Source organism: Podarcis vaucheri, assembly GCF_965113315.1.
Source record: "Podarcis vaucheri genome assembly, chromosome: 4".
Taxonomy (NCBI): domain Eukaryota; kingdom Metazoa; phylum Chordata; class Lepidosauria; order Squamata; family Lacertidae; genus Podarcis; species Podarcis vaucheri.
In genome coordinates, this window is record NC_138762.1 from 15,985,366 (window position 1) to 15,996,165 (window position 10,800).

Consider the following 10,800-nt stretch of genomic DNA (forward strand, 5'->3'; position numbering starts at 1 on the left):
AGAAGCGGCTTAGTCATGCTGGCCACATGACCCGGAAGTTGTACACCGGCTCCCTCGGCCAATAAAGCGAGATGAGCGCCGCAACCCCAGAGTTGGCCACGACTGGACCTAATGGTCAGGAGTCCCTTTAACTTTAGCTGAGTCCTTGGTCTCTCCTTTCGTGTTCACGGAGATGCAGCCATCACAGTCAAGTCACACATACACACAAAACAAAATGGAGAAGATGATGTGATCCAAGTTAACCAATCACACAAAAGTTACTGGGGAACATTCCAGAATTAAGCACACAGCATGGTCGGCGGTTCGAATCCTCGCGGCGGGGTGTGCTCCCGTCGTTCGGTCCCAGCGCCTGCCAACCTAGCAGTTCGAAAGCACCCCCGGGTGCAAGTAGATAAATAGGGACCGCTTGCCGGCGGGAAGGTAAACGGCGTTCCGTGTGCTGCGCTGGCTCGCCAGAGCAGCTTTGTCACGCTGGCCACGTGACCCGGAAGTGTCCTCGGACAGCGCTGGCTCCCGGCCTATAGAGTGAGATGAGGGCACAACCCTAGAGTCTGGCAAGACTGGCCCGTACGGGCAGGGGTACCTTTACCTTTACCTTTAATGCATTTATGCACTCCCAATTTCAGAAAATTACATAACAATACTTTAACAGAAACTAGCCTATCGTACAAAGGAGGGCACGTGGGGATAAAGGTAACATTTGTGCTCATTGCTCTGCCCACTTTCCCCTCTGTCCCCACCCGGCACTAGGCTCCTTGCCCCCAAAAGGAATGTGTCCCTCAGGCTAAAAACGTTTTCCGCCCCCTTCTTTAAAGAATCAAATTATTCTCTCCATTTGATGCCTACAGAGCCAGACATTTTGCAAACCCTTAATCAGCCTTCTTCCCCAAGGCTCGTGCACGCATGATCAGGCAAAAGAATGAAAACATTGTAGTGCCATATTTTTCATATTTCACCCTCCCGCTGCCGAATTTTTAACATGTTTGATTTAGCCTTCTAGTCAATTTGTTGTTAATTGTTTTCTCTCCACAACTGGATGCCCTTCCTCGCTGTTACTCTTCGGCTGGAAATTTGAACATGAAATTTAAACACGAGCATCCAAATCCCAGGCTTAGCGCATGGGCCCCGAGGAACGGAGCAAGAAATTGTAACTGATTGTCTGCAAAATCTGTTGCAGCAGCAGCAGCAGCTGCATTTAGAAGACTTAGCCAAATGAATCCGCCGCACAAAGGAAACGTACACCTCTGGCCTTGTAGAAGCTGAACTGCCCTGTGTGTCTGTATCAGAAGCCACATCGGAGCATGTGCTTTGTCCCAGGTAAGGAAAATAAAAGTGCAGAAATGCACCAACCCCCACAGTTGGGTAAGACTTCTTTATGGCTGTTAGTCTATTTTGAAAGATGGAGGCGAGTTGAGAAAAATGCACATCTGCAGAACTGCAGAATCTGGTCAGCCTAACTCTCCATATTCACCGTACCTTTGTAGCACATCCTGCCACCTCCCCAAATTCTAGGAAATGTAACTTGCTCAGGTTGCTGGGAATTGCAGCTCTGTGAACTTGCAGTGCCCAGGATTCTTGGGGATGGAAGTGTGCTTGAAATATATGTCCAGCCTTAGGCTGCTACTCAATAGGGAAAGGCCTATGCTTTCAATACACAAGAGCGGGCCTTTTTAGTGGTGGCTCCCCATCTGCATTTGAGTTATACCACCCTTTGGATGGCTCAACTTACGTCAGGTTCCTGAGTCACACGATCAAGCTGAATGGGCTTAGGATTCAGACTGACTCCAACCTCTCTGGTCCAGTTTCCATCACACCCCTGGAACATCCCTTTGTGGGGAGCTTACATTGGCTTCAGATCCAGCTCAATATGTTGGTTTAGCTCCAGCTGAGCAGAAGATGTGGACGTTAAGCTGGCATAGTCTGTGTTATGTACTGAGTTGAATACGATCCACACTCGACTCCGAGTATATTTCAGTCTAGTTGCACCACAAACTGCCCAGCTCAGTCAGAGATCCGTTGGATCCCAATCCACTCATCCTGGCAGATCTTGCTATAGGATTGCTCCAGAGGAGCATCTGACGTGACTTGTCAGTGATAGCAACCCTTGGGTCTCCCTTCCAGTTCTGCAATTCTCTGATACCGAGGGTTGCCATATTATGGAGAGCAAAAAAGAGGACACCTTTGCTGACTTCTCCTTTTAGCTATTGATCTCTATGGCTCCTTTCATCATGAGAAAGAGGACATTTCCTGGAAAAAGAGGACGTATGGCAACCCGACATTCTGATGCATTTCTTTGTGTCAGGTCATGTGACAATTGTTTTCTTTTTACATTTCCGCAGGCTTTTTAGAAGCATTCAGCTACTCTACTGCTATGGCTTTATTTCACGGTGCTTTTAACTGCTAAGCAGATTTTATTATTGATCCTGCCTTGCAATTTATATTGTGTATTTTTATTATTACTGTGAGCTATACTGGGAATATTATGTCAACGGGGAGGCATAGAAATGACAATTGGAAATGAACTGTCTCAGTCCCTGTTTATTATGAGTGAGGGAAGGAGGTGTGGAGAAGGGTACAGGATGTAACACCAAAAGGAATCTGTAATTACCCTCCCCAACATGAGAAAGTCACCACCATGTGGCCTCTCCCCAATGTGGCCAGTTAGGGGAGGGGGTTGTACCTCTGGTGGGGGGCACATCATACTCCTTCTGGGGCAGTTTGTCCACCTTTGGTCCCCACCCTGCCCTCAGCTCTCACCTGTGTCTCCTAGAAGATGTCAGCATGCGACAGCAACCACATCCCGGGAATGGATTAGACTGGTTGGCTAAACCAGGTGAGGGTAATTGATGGGTCTCAAACCCTCTGTGAGTTAGGGACTTCCCCTGCATGTGAAAGAAGGCTCTGACAGATTGAGGGGATGAGACCAATTGTGGGTCCAATGGTCAAGATGGTTTCTCTATACCTGAAGGAGTGTCTCTACCCCCATCGTTCTGCTCAGACGCTGAGATCCAGCGCCGAGGGCCTTCTGGTGGTTCCCTCACTGCGAGAAGTGAGGTTACAGGGAACCAAGCAGAGGGCCTTCTCAGTAGTGGCACCAGCCCAGTGGAATGCCCTCCCTTCAGATGTCAAGGAAATAAACAAGGTTACAGACGCTTCAGGTTACAGACTCTGCTAACCCAGAAATAGTACCTCGGGTTAAGAACTTTACTTCAGGATGAGAACAGAAATCGCACAGTGGTGGCAGCGGGAGGCCCCATTAGCTAAAGTGGTACCTCAGGTTAAGAACAGTTTGAGGTTAAGAACGGACCTCCAGAACTAATTAAATTCTTAACCTGAGGTACCACTGTATCCTACTTTTAAAAGACATCTGAAGGCAGCCCTGTTCAGGGAAGCTTTTAATGTTTAATGCTGTATTGTGTTTTTAATATTCGATTGGGAGCCTCCCAGAGTGGCTGGGGAAACCCAGCCATATGGGCGGGGTATAAATAATAAATTATTATTATTATTATTATTATTATTATTATTATTATTATTATGCACGTGCTGTAGAGGGAAGTGAGGGGCAGATGGGGCTTGCCAAGCAGGGAAGGTAGGAGAAAGAAAACTCTGATCCTAAACTCCCACTGCCTTATGGGACACCTTTGGGAGAAGAAAAGGCCAAGGAGGAAACCTTACACAAATCTGGAGTCCCTAAGATGGCTGCATGGTGCTTTACAAAATATAACGAACGGAAACAATGCCAATCAAACGAGGGAGTTTCAAATTTGCAATTAACTTCTTTTTCAGGTGACTACCCTGAGGAAGCATGCATGCATGAATGTATAATACAATTAAATGCCTAGCTCTGTGGGAATGCTAAAATTAGCATGTGCAAGAGTTTCAGTAGCTTAATCCTTCCCCTCCCCCTCCCCCAGTAACTAGGGGCCCCCTCCCATGCTCATCTTGCCCACCTATCCTGCCTGCCCTGTCAACCCCACCCCTTGCTAATTCATCTCATTTTACAGGTCACACAACTCCAGCTATGTTGTGCAGAGGGGGCTTCAGCTCCCCCAATATTTTCCAGCAGGATGCAGGACCCCCCCCCAATATTGAGGGGGTTGCCACCACCACCGGGCTCCGTCCGCATGCCTCAGCTCCAGCCTCCACCCAGGAGGCCAGGATCCAGGCAGTGGCTGGGATGAGCAAGTGCAAAAATCGCCCCCCACACGTCCAGCCATTGCTCAATGTGGGGGGCCAGTTGGCGCCCTTCCCCAACTACATCCCCTGAAAGTTCCTTTGAGGGTCCCCCTACTTTCTCACACCTCCTTCAAGTCCCCCATTCCCCTCACAGCTCCTCAGTGTCCCTCCATTCCTCCTTTATTCAGACCTCTGCTGCTGTTTAAAAGGTAAAGGGACCCCTGACCATTAGGTCCAGTCACGGACGACTCTGGGGTTGCAATGCTTTACTGGCTGAGGGAGCCGGCGTACAGCTTCCAGGTCATGTGGCCAGCATGACTAAGCCACTTCTGGCGAACCAGAGCAGCGCACAGAAACACTGTTTACCTTCCCGCCAGAGTGGTACCTATTTATCTACTTGCACTTTGATGTGCTTTCGAACTGCTAGGTTGGCAGGAGCAGGGACTGAGCAACGGGAGCTCACCCCATTGCGGGGATTCGAACCGCTGACCTTCTGATCGGCAAGTCTTAGACTCTGTGGCTTAACCCACAGTGCCACCCGCTGCCATTAAAAACAATTTCCATCTCTTTTGCTTCCCTCCCCCACTTGGACTTCATGCAAATCCAGGATTGGGATACGGTGCTTCAAATCCTCCAATGGGGGCTGCGTGATGACAGCCTTACATCTTTACACATATAGGAAGAAATGTAAATAAAGTCAAAGAAGTGCATATGCTATCAAGATATCAGATTTTAGCATTGATATCCTATGTATGTCTACTCAGATCTTTCTTCTTTATATAAGACCTTTAAAGTCCAGTGGGGCATTCACCCAGGGAACTGAGTATAGGATTGCAGTCTAAATAATTTACAAGTATTTTTTAAATAACATAATTGCCAAGGAAAGCATTGAATGCAATATTTTAACTACCTTAGGTATGATTTATTGACTTTTTTAAAAAAATAATCAAATATTTCCATTCCAATATAATCAATCAAATATTATGGGAGAGGCTGGTCTCCCACCCCCCAGCATGTAAAATTAACAAGGCATTGTTTGTGTTTTAGATTTATGTACTAAATATAATTCAAACATGCAAAATTAGATCCAAGTTGATTTAGGCCTTCTGGTAACTTTCCAGAAATGCTTATTGCAAATTTTCTAGCTGAAAATACAGCTTGTCTTCAAGCCAGAACTGGAAGCCCGGTTCAAACTGTGATTCCCAGATCTGGTGGGCTCCACTACTTTTGCCGGGCTGCAAATTGTACGGACCTTTCTCAGAAGGAAGAATAGCACACAATCAATTCTAGACCTGCAATTTCCCCTGCTACATTCCCCCATCCAATCACAAAGAAATTTGGCTGGGTGTCAGATTGCCTACATTGATTCTCATGAAACCGCAGATGTGAGCACCTGATGAACATTGCAGATACTTCCAACTCCCCACTCCCACCAATGATTTCTGTTTACCTGCTAGACCAGGGGTGATGAACCTCAACCCTGGGGACCAAATGTGGTCCTTCACACCTTTTGATGTGGCCCTTCACACTGAAGCTGAAAACTTTGAGCTGAAAAAGGTTTGCCACACTTAATCTTGTTGTTGTCGTTTAGTCGTGTCCGACTCTTCATGACCCCATGGATCAGAGCACGCAGGGCACTCCTGTCTTCCACTGCCTCCCGCAGTTTGGTCAAACACATGTTGGTAGCTTTGAGAACACTGTCCAACCATCTCGTCCTCTGTCGTCCCCTCCTCCTTGTGCCCTCCATCTTTCCCCACATCAGGGTCTTTTCCAGGGAGTCTTCTCTTCTCATGAGGTAGACAAGATATTGGAGCCTCAGCTTCACGATCTGTCCTTCCAGTGAGCACTCTGGGCTGATTTCCTTCAGAATGGATAGGTTTGATCTTCTTGAAGTCCATGGGACTCTCAAGAGTCTCCTCTAGCCTGGTGATATTTAGTTTGGCTGAATAAAGGCATTGTTCTAATAAAGAGTTCAGAATTTTACAACTAGAAGTGACTCTTGGGGAGAAATCCTATAGGAAGACCCACTGTGATGAGTGGGTTAGGATCCAGCAGATCTCCAGCTGAGTTGGGCAGTCCTCAGGGCAGCTAGGCTATACTGGATTAACTCCTTCATCCTCAACTCAGTTGGAGATACACCAGCATATCCCATCCCCCAATCTTGGCTCAGCTGAGACCCAGCCAGTTGAGCAAAACCTGGTGAATCCTAAGTCAGTGTGGACCCTAAAAAGTGGGCATTCTGCTACATGGCAGAGGTGGGGACAGAGAAGGGGGACATAGGCTGGATCATATGAGCTGGCAACATAAATTAAGCCAGAAAAAAGGGTGGTGTAACTTAAACACTATTTCAAAAGCTTGTTTTCCCGTGTGCCAGGTTTAGGCCAGACCAGCATAGGCCAGACCAGCAGTAGCCCAGCTGCTAAATGCACTTTGGATCTGGTCCAACTTTATGCCAACTTAATTTACCCCTTGCTTGCTTCATGACAGCTTCTTGTGCATAGGAATGCTCTCTTTGTGAGCGCCTGCTGTGACCGGGATTGTCGAATCACAGCACTCTGCTTAGATGCCTCTCCCAACTTGCTCGACAGGCCGTGCCTCGCCAGGTGGCACTGTTAGGCATACTTTTCTATTTGTGCTAATGGACATCATGCCAAACCCTTTGCAGGAAACTTGCACTTGCAGCTTTGCAGACAGTTGAGCAAAGAGTTAAGCCGCAGTCCAGAAAAAATACTGCTACTAGGGGAATGAGTAGTTGACTGTGCGGGAGAGAGTGAGTGATGCTTAATTTCATCAGCGGATCAAAGCAATTGACCCTACTGAAGGGATTCGGAAGGGAGTCTTGGCAGAATATTATCATGTTAATGTCCCTTTTCCCATACGAAATGGAAATTTCGGTCCTTAGATCATTGGCAGCTATTTCTCGCACAAGGGGATGAAAACTCTCAATGGAATTGCTGACTCTCCGATGGTTAAAATAACCAAGGGTTATTTTCCAGCCCTCCAAAAGAAACCAGGAAACCCCCTTGCAGAACTTCCCAGTCAATATTTGATTCCCCTATTCACACACATTGTATTGCATCATCTTGCAGAAACCATAGCAACTAGAACTACCTAAAGCAGTCCTGCAATTCAATGCATGATTCATTGGGTGCCCCAGGAGCACAGTGGAATCCCTGAAAGTGAGAGATGGACAAATATATCAGTTCCAGTTTCTTTCAGTTTATCATTTTCCCAGCCCAGTTATCCATATTTCTGCATCAGGTTGCAATTTATTTTAAAGTCCTCTTAAAACCAACATCTGAGTGCAAACTTATCCTAATATATGCATATGTACATTTTTTGGGGGTGTGTGTGATTTTGCCTGATTCATGCAAGGAAGTTCCCATAACGTAAAGCATTTTTGTATATTTTCCACTAATATAATGCATTTTTATGTATACTGCCTCACGTTTTTGTGGTGCAATATTGGGTTGGAGAATTGCATCTTAGAATCGGGAGCAGTGTGGATTTTGTAGGATAGCAAATGAGGGAGATTTTGCATTGAAAGCCTAACCTGTCCCGATTTATCCCCCATTCCCTATTTCCAAGTAAATTGTGGAGGAACAGATGGTAAGAAAACTAAAAGTTCATTGGTATTTTGTCCTGTTAATATGTCTTCTTCTTTGTTTGCTTTTTCAGAATAACTGAAGCCCAAAGAACACAGTCCCCTTGCTATTATAGATAAAGGTAAAGGACTCCGGACGGTTAAGTCCAGTCAAAGGTGACTATGCGGTGCGGCGCTCAGGCTGAGAGAGCCAGCGTTTGTCCACAGACAGCTTTCCAAGCCATGTGGTTAGCATGACAAAAACTGCTACTGGTGCACAGAAAACTGTGACGAGTGCCAGAGCACACGGAAATACCATTTACCTTCCCACCACAGCAGTACCTATTTATCTACTTGCGCTGGTATGCTATCAAACTGCTAAGTTTGCAGAAGCTGGGACAGAACAATGGGAGCTCACTATCATTGAGCAGATTCGAACTGCTGAACTTCCAATCGGCAAGCCCAAGAGGCTTGGTGGTTTGGACCACAGTGCCACCTGTGTCCTCTTGCTGCACAACAAAGTAGTAAGAGATTGTCAAGAGCTGTATGGTCAACAAGTAAATTTCTGTATGCTGGCTGGGGCGGATGGGTTCTGGATTCCAGCATCATCTGGAAAGCTGTAAGTTGCCCACCATTGGGCCCAGACACGGTGCAAAGTCTACCCTGGATCTTCTGCTCTCCCAGCTGCTAAAGACCATTCTGCTTCCTTGCACTTGACCCTCTCTCCCATGCCCCTCTTTCACTTTGGCGCAGCTCTTAAAAGGCATCATCAGCAATCGAGTCACACAAGCTGGTGTGGCTATCAGTCTCTTCCCCTGTGCTCTAGAAGTTCCTGGTGCTTCTGGAGAACCTGTGGTGACTGCAGAGATAGATCTGCCCCAATCAGCTACTTAACCCCCCCTCCCTATAGTAGTTCATGCAGCAGCAACAGCACCAGAAAAGGATTTATTTTAGCAATCCACTTCACCCTCCGCTTGCTCATGAATTTATTGTTTATCCTTTAGGCTGGTTTGCCATGTTCTAATTATCCAATTCAAGCTATGTAGCAGGAGTTGATGTTAACTTTGAAGGATGATCCTGTAGTGTGCACATTTGAATATGTTCTCCCAGGGTGGCCAGAACTCTGAGGCTCTCAACTTGCTTGGGGAGGCATGCGCTAATCTCAGAAACACACAAATGCTGCACCTGCTGCAACAAATCCATTATTTCAAATGCATAGCCATGAACTAACTTTGGACTTATCGAAAGCTTATCAAAAGCGTACAGGATACTATGAAACATAACCAGTGGCCTGGTCATATTACGGACACATGAAACTGTCTAATAACCAAATCAGACCATTGGTCCATCCTATGCAATGTAATTATACAATATATCGTATTTTTCGCTCTATAACATGCACCAGACCATAACACGCACGTAGTTTTTAGAGGAGGAAAATCCGTAGGCATGCCACCCATAGGCATTCCCTCCATAACACGCACAGACATTTCCCCTTACTTTTTAGGAGGAAAAAAGTGAGTGTTATGGTGCAAAAAATACGGTAATAAACCTTCTTCACCACCACTATTGCATCTGCAGAAAACAGGAACAGGAGACTTTTTCAGGTGGTTCATAATTTAACGGAACTACCTGCGCCATCAGGGCCTGATAAGGCCTCCCAGATCTCCTGCAATGGTTTTGCAAAGTTTTTTTTTGCATATAAAGTCCATCAGATTTGGAAAGAGGTAGACTCCACCATGGGAGCAGGGCGAGGGCGGGAGAGTGCTAGAGTCCTGTCTAGTCAAGTTGCATGGGATCATTTCCAATCTGTTACCTCCGGGGATGTGGACAAGCTGCTTGGACGAGTGAAACCAACCACCTGTCTCCTTCATTCTTGCCCATCCTGGCTTATAAAAGTGAGCCGGGGAGGGCTGGGCGATAGGCTCTGCAGGGTGGTGAATGCTTCCCTCTGTGAGAGAGCCTTCCCAGCCTCACTGAAAGAGGTGGTCATTAAACTGCTTCTTAAAAAAACATATTTGGACCCGGCTGATACGGCCATCTCCCAGTCTCAAATCTTCCATTCTTGGGCAAGGTGACTGAGCAGGTGGTTGCTGAACAACTCCAAGCATGCCTGGAGGATGCAGACCAATTGGATCCCTTCCAATCAGGGTTCAGGCCTCATCATGGGACTGAAACTGCCTTGGTTGTGCTGGTAGATGATCTCCAATGGGCTAGGGACAAAGGTGAGAGCTGTTTCCTAGTCCTGCTGGATCTCTCAGCGGCCTTTGACACCATCGACCATAACATCCTTCTGGACCGTCTTGAGGGGCTGGGAGCTGGGGGCACTGTTATACAGTGGTTCCGCTCCTTTCTCCAGGGCCGTGTCCAGAAAGTGGTGTTGGGGGATGAGTGTTCAGACCCCTGGGCTCTCACTTGTGGGGTGCCTCAGGGTTCCGTCCTCTCCCCCATGCTTTTTAATATCTACATGAAGCTGCTGGGAGAGATCATCAGGGGGTTTGGGCTGGGTGTTCATCAGTATGCGGATGATACCCAGCTCTACCTCTCTTTCAAATCCGAACCAGTGAAGGCGGTGAAGGTCTTGTGTGAGTGCATGGAGGCAGTTGGAGGATGGAGGCGGCTAACATTGAGGTTCAATCCTGACAAGACAGAAGTACTGTTTTGTGGGAACAGGGGGCAGGTGGGTGTGGGGGACCCCCTGGTCCTGAATGGGGCAACTGTGTCCCTGAAGGACCAGGTGCGCAGCCTGGGAGTCATTTTGGACTCACAGCTGTCCATGGAGACGCAGGCCAATTCTGTGTCCAGGGCAGCTGTCTACCAGCTCTATCTCTTCTTCTTCTTCACTCTGTTTGCAAATTTCCCCCCAAGGCTCCTCCCCAGTATCAGAAAGCTAAACTAGATGTAACTCTAGTCTGATCTAGCAAGGCTGTTCTCATATACATGGGACTGCAGTGGACTTCACCAAAACCTGATGGAGGACTCGGGTCTCTCCTGCTTCCCATTAGCATTCGAGAGAGGTAGCAAGACAGCTTGGGCCAAAG